The sequence below is a fragment of the Nicotiana tomentosiformis genome, chromosome 8 (assembly GCF_000390325.3).
Source record: "Nicotiana tomentosiformis chromosome 8, ASM39032v3, whole genome shotgun sequence".
Taxonomy (NCBI): domain Eukaryota; kingdom Viridiplantae; phylum Streptophyta; class Magnoliopsida; order Solanales; family Solanaceae; genus Nicotiana; species Nicotiana tomentosiformis.
Window position 1 is genome coordinate 117,294,507 of NC_090819.1, and position 9,927 is coordinate 117,304,433.

General features: G+C 34.0%; 1 non-coding gene across 1 annotated transcript; it reads right to left on the reverse strand.

The window, feature by feature from the left end:
- Positions 1-1,267: 1,267 nt before the first annotated feature.
- On the reverse strand, positions 1,268-1,339 carry TRNAW-CCA (transfer RNA tryptophan (anticodon CCA)). Its single transcript has one exon. It is a non-coding gene; the product is annotated as a tRNA-Trp (tRNA).
- Positions 1,340-9,927: the final 8,588 nt, after the last annotated feature.

Below are 9,927 nucleotides of genomic sequence, written 5' to 3' on the forward strand. Positions count from 1 at the left end.
TTTATGGAACTTGCTGTTGGAGGAGCAGAATCTTCGTTTTTGTTCTTATTTTTCGAAGAACCAGAACGTTTCGATGAAGAAGCCATTAGAAGAGGGGAAGAAGAAATTCTATGTTTGGAAACAATTAGAGAAGAGATGAAGAGCAAGAATGCAGGTTGGAAGTTCAAGCAACTCGTAAGACCCAAAGGAAAAGGGAGTTGATACGTATAGGTAAATTTTGGGCGGCTAAAATACTTGGCTCTAATTACCTCGATAACCGACAGAAGGCGTGCAAAATCATAAGAGGACACGTGTTCTAGGCATTAAATGTGGGGAGACAGACATCTAATCAATCGTCAGTAACCTACAAAAGGAATTATATTATTTTCCGCCAAAAGAGGATTCTCAACAACTTCCCGGTAACATAAAGTTATGTCACCGGAAAGCAAGGGGACTATCTGTATTGGGTAAAATACGTTATGTTACGTGACCACTTAAGAAGGGGACACGTGGAATCAAAACCGAGAGGATGGAAAATCGGGTACAACTACTTCGTGTGTCGTCGAGAAAGGCAAGTTCATAAGGGCATTAAGCATGCTGCGCCCGATGATATTTAATGAAGAATATTCCACAACATTAAAGAGTAACGACTCATTAAAAAAATCAGAGCATTTATGTTTACCATTAGGTTTCCATTATCACACTCCAATAATTGTCATTAGTGGTAGGCCCGACCATTACGCCCACTGAGCTATAAATAATAGGCTCAACTATCATTGTAAGACACAGTTTTTCTGGAATACATTGACTAAATTCTACACAGCAATCTGATACCTTTTTTCTCTCTTTCTCGCTTGTTAATCTTATCATCATTGTGCCCGGAAACCTTATTCCCGGGCTCTTCGAATCTATCATTTCATCTACATTTTGAGCTAAGTATCTTACATCTAAATCGATTAATTCATTATCTTTGGGATCAAATTGATTCATCTCTCTAGAAGACGCGAACAAATTCAACTGTATCGTTTTACGGACAAACAATATTATAAATAGATAATACATATTTTATACATCCTTCGACTATTGTTTTAGCAGTTGGGTGTACGGGTATTTAGGTTAATTCTTCTAAAGAAGGAATAAGAAATGTAAATGCTTATTGAACTCGTAACTACAACATTCCCAAGGGAAGAAAATTCACTATTGTCACAAAGGGGATGGTTCTGAAAAATTGAAGAAAGAAAGGTTTTAGAAAAAGAAAAAAAGGGCGAACCCATATGAATCGGGGGATTGAACCCGACGTGAATCGAACACGCAACCTTCTGATCTGGAGTCAGACGCGCTACCATTGCGCCACGGATCCTTGATATTGAAATGTTTTCAAGTATCAGTAATAACAGTGTCATACTTTAGCCGGTTCAATCTAAAACCAGTTTTTAAATTTTTTCCCTTCATTTGTTTGTATTTTATGTTTCTTAATTCTTATGGTTTAATCATCAAACCAAATAAAATCTCTCTTCTTTATAGAGAGAAAAGGCATGTGAAAGTATACATAAAAAATTTAGTTAACAAATCAAACGAAAAAATACATAAGTATATCTATTCGTATGGAGTAATTTTACATGAGATAGAACTTAATAACAATAGGTGCCAAAAGGTTTTTTTAATTATTATTAACAAAAATGATAAGTTATGTAGAGTGTTTTGCAAGAATGAAGTATAAAATGATAGAATAGGAAGAATTAGGGGTGGGCATTCGGTATTTCGGTTCGATATTTAAGAATTTCGGTTCGATATTTCGGTATTCGGTTTATCAATTATGTATACCAAATATCGTACCAAATTATTTCGGTACGGTTCGGTATTTCTTATTTTGGTTCGGTACGATTTCTGTACGGTTTTGGTTTAATAATCGCTAAATAAGCAACACTAACGAGTGACAACAATGCACTGCGCACAACAATTAAGGACTAAGGAGTGCAACATCTTCACAGTGTACAATTCAAACTTCAAAGTTGCCAATTCAAAGTGCACATTGCACAATTCAAAGCTTAACTAACTCAGTGCAGCAGAATTCAAAGTGCACATTGCACAAGCCACAATTCTGCCTAACTCACACATTGCACAACGATTAAGGACTAAGGAGTGCAACATCTTCATAGAATTGTGCAAAAAAATTCAGCATTTTTAAACTCCTGAAATTAACCCAATTATAACACAATTAATCAGAGAGAAAAATAAAATCAGAAAAGAGGCAAGACACATATTAACAGTGACATAATTAATCAAATCAACCTAGTTAAGCGACAATACACGCAAAAACGAATTAAATGAAACAGAAAAACGAGTACTTAATTACCACTTTGTATGCCTTTGACCGTGGCTGCCTCTTTAACCTTTTTTTATCAGCCTCACCGGGGCTCCCTTCAAGGCTTCCACCTCGAGTAGTGCTTCTGTACACATGAAGCAAAAGTTTAGTTGATACATAAAATTGGTTTTAAAAAAAACCAAAATCGTTTATTGTAAAATGCAAAAAGAAATTTAGTACTACACCTAGAAGAAGAAGAGAGATCCTCCAACACAACAGTAAACTCAAGTTTGTTGTGAAGTAGTGCACCAATTGTAAACAGGCTCTTCTCACCATCATAGGCAAAATCTTTGCCGGCTAGCTCCAAACCATACGTTTGTCACTTTGTTGCACCTTGTTCAGAATTTTTCGTCCTATGCCTTTTGCCTCTTACAGGATTTCCATCTTCATAATTTAGAGCAACCTGAGGCAATAATAATCATTATTTTTTCAGTTCACTTTGAAATATTCATACCCCAAAATTCAACACTACAACTACATCAAAATTCATATCCCAAAATTCAAAATAACATTCTTTCTCTAACAGTACATTTATTATTATAAAAAAAAAAACTGAAGATTGAAGAATGAAAAGTTATGAACCTGTTGAAGAGTTGAAGATTGGAGAATGAAGGTAAAAAATAGGAAACCAGCAGTAGAGTCATCGGCACCGAGGACGTGAAGTCGTCGTCTGACTCGTCTCTATAGCGTGAGGTTCTCACTTCTTTGAGTTCTCTCTCACAGTCACAACAACCGATCTCAATTCTCTTAGGTTATGTTTCTCCGTTTCTGTTTCTCTCTTTCTAATTCCCTAATCCCTATAGCGAAAGACTAAAGAGGTTTCTGTTGGGCCTTATTGGGTTGGGCTGGGGCGTTGGGCACTAGGGCAGTGTAGAGAATTAGATATACAACATATTGGGTTGGGCCGGGCAGTATAGGTCCAACATAAAAATCTTTAAAAATTCGGTATTTCGGTATACCGAGTACCGTACCGTTATACCGAAATACCGAAATGTAATACCGAAAAAATCGAAAACGAAATACCGAATTAATTCGGTCCGGTTCGGAATTTAATTTTTCGGATTTTATACCCACCCCTAGGAAGAATACTCCTTTGATGAAAAAAATGGTGTAAATGTAGAAAAATATAGTGATGGTGTTCGGCACACGCATTGGGGCACGACTAATTAAATCCGAATTTACGCCGGAAAGTGCCACGTTGGGTGTATATCGCTCCCTAATAAAGGCGAATCCATACTTAGGCCCGAGACTCTGATTAATGATGAAGGAGTACTTGTCATTCCACCACAATCCTAGTTGGTGGCATTAATGGAAATACTCAAGATCATAGGCTAGTGCACAAAATGATATAAGAAATAGATGGCACATTACATATATCCCAGAAAAAGCAATTTAATAAGGCCAGTAAATAATAATAAAAGTTAAAAAGCATGCATGTTATGATAATTTATCAGAACAAGTAGTACGTTTAAAATACTTTTAAATTTATTTGATTTTGATTTATTGGAGTTTAAGTATTTATTTGATTTTGAATTATTGGATGTCAAGGATCTTACAAGCTAGAAAATAAAAACGCGAAACCAGTCCGATAATATTATGAAAAGAGTACGAAATTTCACTTAAACACTTTATATATATATATATATCAAATACTTCAAAAGCTTCCGACAATATCTTAAACAAGATTTAAGAGTGATTTCATAAGTTGTAATTTCATATATTTGAACCTTCTTATCTTATACCTGAGTTAGTGAGTGAGTATCATATTTGGCATAATAACTGATTCACCTGTTGATGTAATATTATTAAATATTAATTGGAGTTAATTAGCTAGCTTTGACAAACAATTAGAATGCTTTAGTTGAAATTAAAGTGTCATTTTCTCAACAAAGATTGAGGAAGAAGACAATTTTCTAGATTTGGTTTCAAGATTTGTTAAGTTGTACTGTTTCAAACAATACGAATCATGATATGTTTAGTCAACTAATTTCTGTCCTCTAATATATTCCTCAAACTGCCAAACTTAACTGTTCTATATTCTTTGCTTTACCTAACTGAAGATTGAACTTATCAGCAGCCATCAGTAGAGTGAAAGCTAGACTTTTCTGTTCAGCATCATAAGCAAATAAATAGTCAGCTCCACGGGAAAGGAAAAAAAATTAAGAATGGAAAAAGGTGGGTTAGACATTGACGTACACAAAATTTTATGAAATGCTGTGGAGTTATAATCACTGTTTCACTTGAACATGGGTTTGGGCCTAGGATAGTAGAGTTCTATGACTAATTTATTTCCTATCCCAAATTGATATTCACTTTGCATTATTTTTTAAATGATGTTGACCAATTGTATACAAATTATTTTTTAGAAAAATATTATATATAAAATTTTCTCAAAATGGTGTCATCACACCATGTAACAGCTAGCCGTTGAACTTGAAAGGGGGTTTACTCTAAATTTTATTTTGGTAAATCTCACATTAGAATAAGAGAAAGAAACTTGGTAGCCTGTTTGGCAAATCTTCTAAAATCTGCTTATTTTGAAAAAGTCTTTTCTCAAAAGTGTTTTTCAAAAAAGTATTTTTGGTGAGAAATAGTTTGTGTTTGACTAATTAATTTGAAAAGCGCTGTTGAACAACAATTAATGTTTGACCAAACTTTTAAAAAGTGATTCTAAGTATATTTTTCTCAAAAGTGCTTTTCAAAAAATGTACTTTTAGAAAGAACCTACTTTTTTCTGGTTCTCCAAAACTACTTCTACTTCTACTCAAAAGACTTTGTACTTCTACTCAAAATACTTTTTTTCCATAAAAAAACTTGGCCAAACACCTTAATTTTGACAAAAAATCACTTTTGACCAAAAAAGAAGCTTGACCAAATAGGCTATTAGAGTTGACGATGAGTTCAAGATTCAAATATTGAGGCACCTTTTGGATTAAAGTCAAAGAAGACAAAACTGTGAGGCCCAAAATCTTTGAGGTACCATAGAAAAAGCAGGTAAAAATAGCACGAGCTAGCTAGTTTTCAAATTGGTAATTGAAAAATAGTCAGCATTTGCAAAGTCATTAAAAATAGCCACTATTTTGCTGAAATTTGGAAAGCAAAAAAAAAAAAAAACGGAGCCGAAATTTTCAGCAAGAGAAGTCAAAATATAAAAAAGTTAACAATCGAAAAAACTAATGGGATTCGACCTCTACTATATAATACTCTATCTGTTTCAATTTATGTGAACCTATTTCCTTTTTAGTCCGTACAAAAAAGAATGACCTTTTTCCCTATTTGGAAACAATTTACCTTTATGCAATGATTTATAGTCACATAAAATATATGTGCCTCATTTTACACCACAAGTTCAAAAGTCTTCTCTCTTTTCTTAAACTCCGTATTCAGTCAAATAAATTCACATAAATTAAAACTGAGGAAGTATATATATAATATTTTTGACCTTGTATATATAGTGTATGTATTTTTCGGCAAAGTGGGTGAATCCCCTTCCGCCATGGTAGCTCCGCTCATGATTGTTAATCAGAGGACAATGACATACCACAAAAGCTATTGGAAAATCAATTCTGATACCAAAGAAAAAGACTTTCAACCCCAAACCTCAATATGTCCATTAGCTAATAGTAATATCAAAGCTGCAGCTTTAGTTTCCAGCAAATGCCATGATCAAAATAGAAAGATTTTGTGGCCCCTTCTATTTTCCTGGACAGACCCCCTTTTCAAGAATTAATAACAATTGAGTCATGTGAAAGTGGAATGCCTTGATAGTGTAGTTGTGAAAGGTCAATTTTAAGAGGAAAAATCTAAGAAAATTTTGACAGTCAGTTAGTTAAAGTGGCAATCTAAATGATAGTTGCAAAGGCTGTGACTTCTTTTCACTTTTGGTGGAAGTGAATGCATGCTTTCAAGAAACTCTCTTTTGAAAGATGCTCACTGATTGTGATCTCTGTCCTCTGATTTTCATCTCCCAAATTGACCTTTCTGTCAGTATTTTTTTTTTTCGTTAAAGAAGCATGAGTTAGTTGAATTCTAATTTGTATAGTAAGAACTTTATTGTCAAATATCAACAAAATCAGAAAATATATTTAAGAAGAAACTAAATTTGGGTATCATTCTTTTATCGGGAAATCTCAAGAAATATACTAGTTTGTCAGTATAATATATGTGTGGGTCATCATAGAAATATGTAGTAGTAGTAGTAGTATTTTATCAAACTTCTATTTGTCTTCTTGTTACAACTGATATGCTCCTTTTCTTTGATGGCAGACCATCTTAATTGATTAGGATCAATTTCTTTGTTTTTTCCCCTTCTGCATAATGGTTTATGCTAAAAGCAATACACAAGATGACAAACAAAAAAAGCAGTCCCATATTCACGCAGGGTCCCATGGAAGGGCCACACTTACTGGAGATTGACGTAGACAATTTATCTTAATTTAAATATTAGTGACTGTTTCTACGGCTCAAATTCGTGACCTATAAGTCACACAGAAATAGCTTTACGGCTGTTCTATGTTCTAAGTTCCCATCATACCCAAGATGACAGAAACTTGGAAAAACACTAACTTGGAAAAACACTGTAGCATATATATTAGGTTAAGTTCCCTTTTTGTCTTCTTTGCTTACCTGAAGTGAGGTATTGTATTTGACATAAATCCACTTTTAATTCCATGTCACTGTTCTGTCATTTCATCGGCTTTTGGTTTGTGATAATACAGCTAACCCTTCATTCATTATATGCAACTAGTTGTATACTTGCAAGAACTAAGTGGAAAAAACCAAGGCTTATAAGCAATATATATAAGTGGTATCCGCGGAAGTTTTTCTCACACAATATAATAGATGTGGGTTCGATCTTCACTACTTCTTGGCTGAAGTCCGAAAAAAAGAGTATTTGAAGTTGAAGTTATATTCGGAAGTTAAAATTTCCACTTTGTTGAGCTTACTGCCTACTAAATCTTCTTCAAAAGAAAGTTCTAAATATACATGTACACTAGAGTTGAGTTACACGTAAGGAAGGTTATGTATTAAAGTACATGCATACATATCCTATGTACGTTAGTTGTATAGAGATTATCAAAAAGATCTGTATTCTGTAATAGTCTTGCGCCACTCTACTCATATGTTTTAAGATTTTAGATTGAATGTGCAACTGCTCACAGATTTCTTGTGATTGAAGTCGAATGGTGTCGTCGAGGTTCATTGTGAAACTTGTCTTAGACAAATTCTAAATCGGAAAATGAGGGGTAACCAAAGTTAGGGGTTATATAAACGCAAGTTAAGAAGTCAACTGTAACCATCGTCTGAGTCAACGCAAAGGAGATAAAACCGAGAAGCTCAAAAGCCTTGACGTAGCCAAAGTGGTCGGGCCAAAGCCAACGATATCTATCTTGACAAATTGGGGCTGAGCCGTTACACATGATATTAAAGTTAGCACCGCTGGTGGAGCAAATCTCATTGTCATTATAGTCAAGTTGTCCACACAAATATTACTATTTGCTAGAGAAGGTGACAATTATATTATGGGGTGGGAACTAATGAAGCTATAGAATTTCTGATGAATGAGCCTAGCTAATCCAACTTAATTTTGATATCCATTATTTGCACTATGAACATTGGCTTTTCTATTAAACAAAAAACAATTGGATGAGGCAATGAAGTTATAATCATTTCCTATCCATTTGCTCTATGATCTTCCTCCATATTATATTCAATGATGAGAGTCAGGCGACTTCCCCTACCCACTCGATCCCCTCACTCTTCCCCAAAAGAAAAAAAGAACACCAAAATCATATACTGCTGGATGCCATTATATATATGTATCTTTGGCCCCAGAAACGATCAATGCATGTGTTAACATTCACAACGTTATATGTCCTTTGATCATGTGTGTAAAGGACTACTCGAGGAGTGTGCTTTTTCAGGGGAATTTTAAAATTTAAAGAACTAAACACAATCAGAAGTCAACATATAATATATATACCTAATTAAAAAAATTACCTATTGGAGCCGGTCTAATCTGAACGTACACGAAAGTTTGATACTTGTTTTGGAGCCGGTCTAATCTGAACGTACACGAAAGTTTTTCTTTGAATCTTAAAGCGTTTCCTATCAAAGGCGACTCAATTCCAAAAACTCAAATCCAAAACTTTTGATTAAAAATGAACAAATGATTAACACCTCATCACAATCTTCAGCGGAAAGCAGAAGACCCTTGCTATTTTTCTCGTCCGATGATGAAGCAAAGAAATTAAGAACTTTACGCAGGTGACGTGTCATTACGAGTGAAGGTATTTTTTTCATTAAAGCAATAGATACTCGAGGCAAAGGTAAAACATTAGGAGAGGTGAGGAATGAGGTCCATGGAGATATTAAATTCCTAGTGTCCCCACTTTGTAATTAAAAATAAAATTAAGCAAAAGGCTACAACTAATGCCTACTACTGCTAATTAATTAATTCCTTTTTTCTTCTCCTTGAGTGCAACTTAATCACCAATAGCTTTAACAGAAAATTCCACTTTCCCTTATTCTTTCCTTTAAAATAGCCAACAGTGGATATGCTTACCCACTGTGTCAAATCTTATTATAATGCAAATTTTAATGGCACCCAATGTTTAATTCTTGGTCTTAATCATCAGAGTTGTCATTACCCTTATGCAGTTGTATGATTCTAAATGATTGGTTTACCCCTGCTGAAATTTGGACTTTTCTTGAAATTTGAAATGTGGAAAGGGCCATTGCCACTCCTTTAATTGTCGGTCAAGAGGGAAGATATATTGTGATAAATCATGGCCTAGTTGCTAGAAATTTGTTGTATTTCAAAGTCTATTAGTGACTATGATCATGCTTAAAGTCATTGGTTTAAAACAAATTGCTCACTTCCAATGTTTTTTTATGTTGCCTCTTGACGTTAATTCTTGTTCAGAATGACATCACAATAGGTGTTTATCTGAACCGAGAGTCTATCGGAAAAGCCTCTCGACCTACAGTGGCGTAACCATCTTATGCCAAGGGTGATCAAGCGCATACCGTTCGCCAGAAAAGTTTTTTTTAGATTGAAAAAGAATTAAATAGACCACACATGGTGGTCTTCGTTTAGTTTTGGCAAATGAAATAGACAGAACTTTAAACCCATGAACAATACGTCACTATATATATAAAATATTTTGAACACCCTTAACACACTTGAGTGAGGCAGTCCGGCAATTCAGGATGTTTAGAGTGACGTATTGTTCATGGGTTTAAAATTCTATATATATATATATATATATATATATATATATATATATATATATATATATATATATATATATATATATATAGTGTGTGTGTGTGTGTGTGTGTGTTATATTTTGAACACCCTTAACACACTTGAGTGAGGCAGTCCGACGATTCAGGATGTTTAGAGTGACGTATTATTCATGGGTTTAAAGTTCTGTCTATTTCATTTGCCAAAACTAAACGAAGACCACCATGCGTGGTCTATTTAATTCTTTTTCAATCTAAAAACTTTTTTCTAATAAAATAACTCTTAAAATTTAAAATTTATTTAGAAATAAACAACTAATCTTAAAAGTAATTTT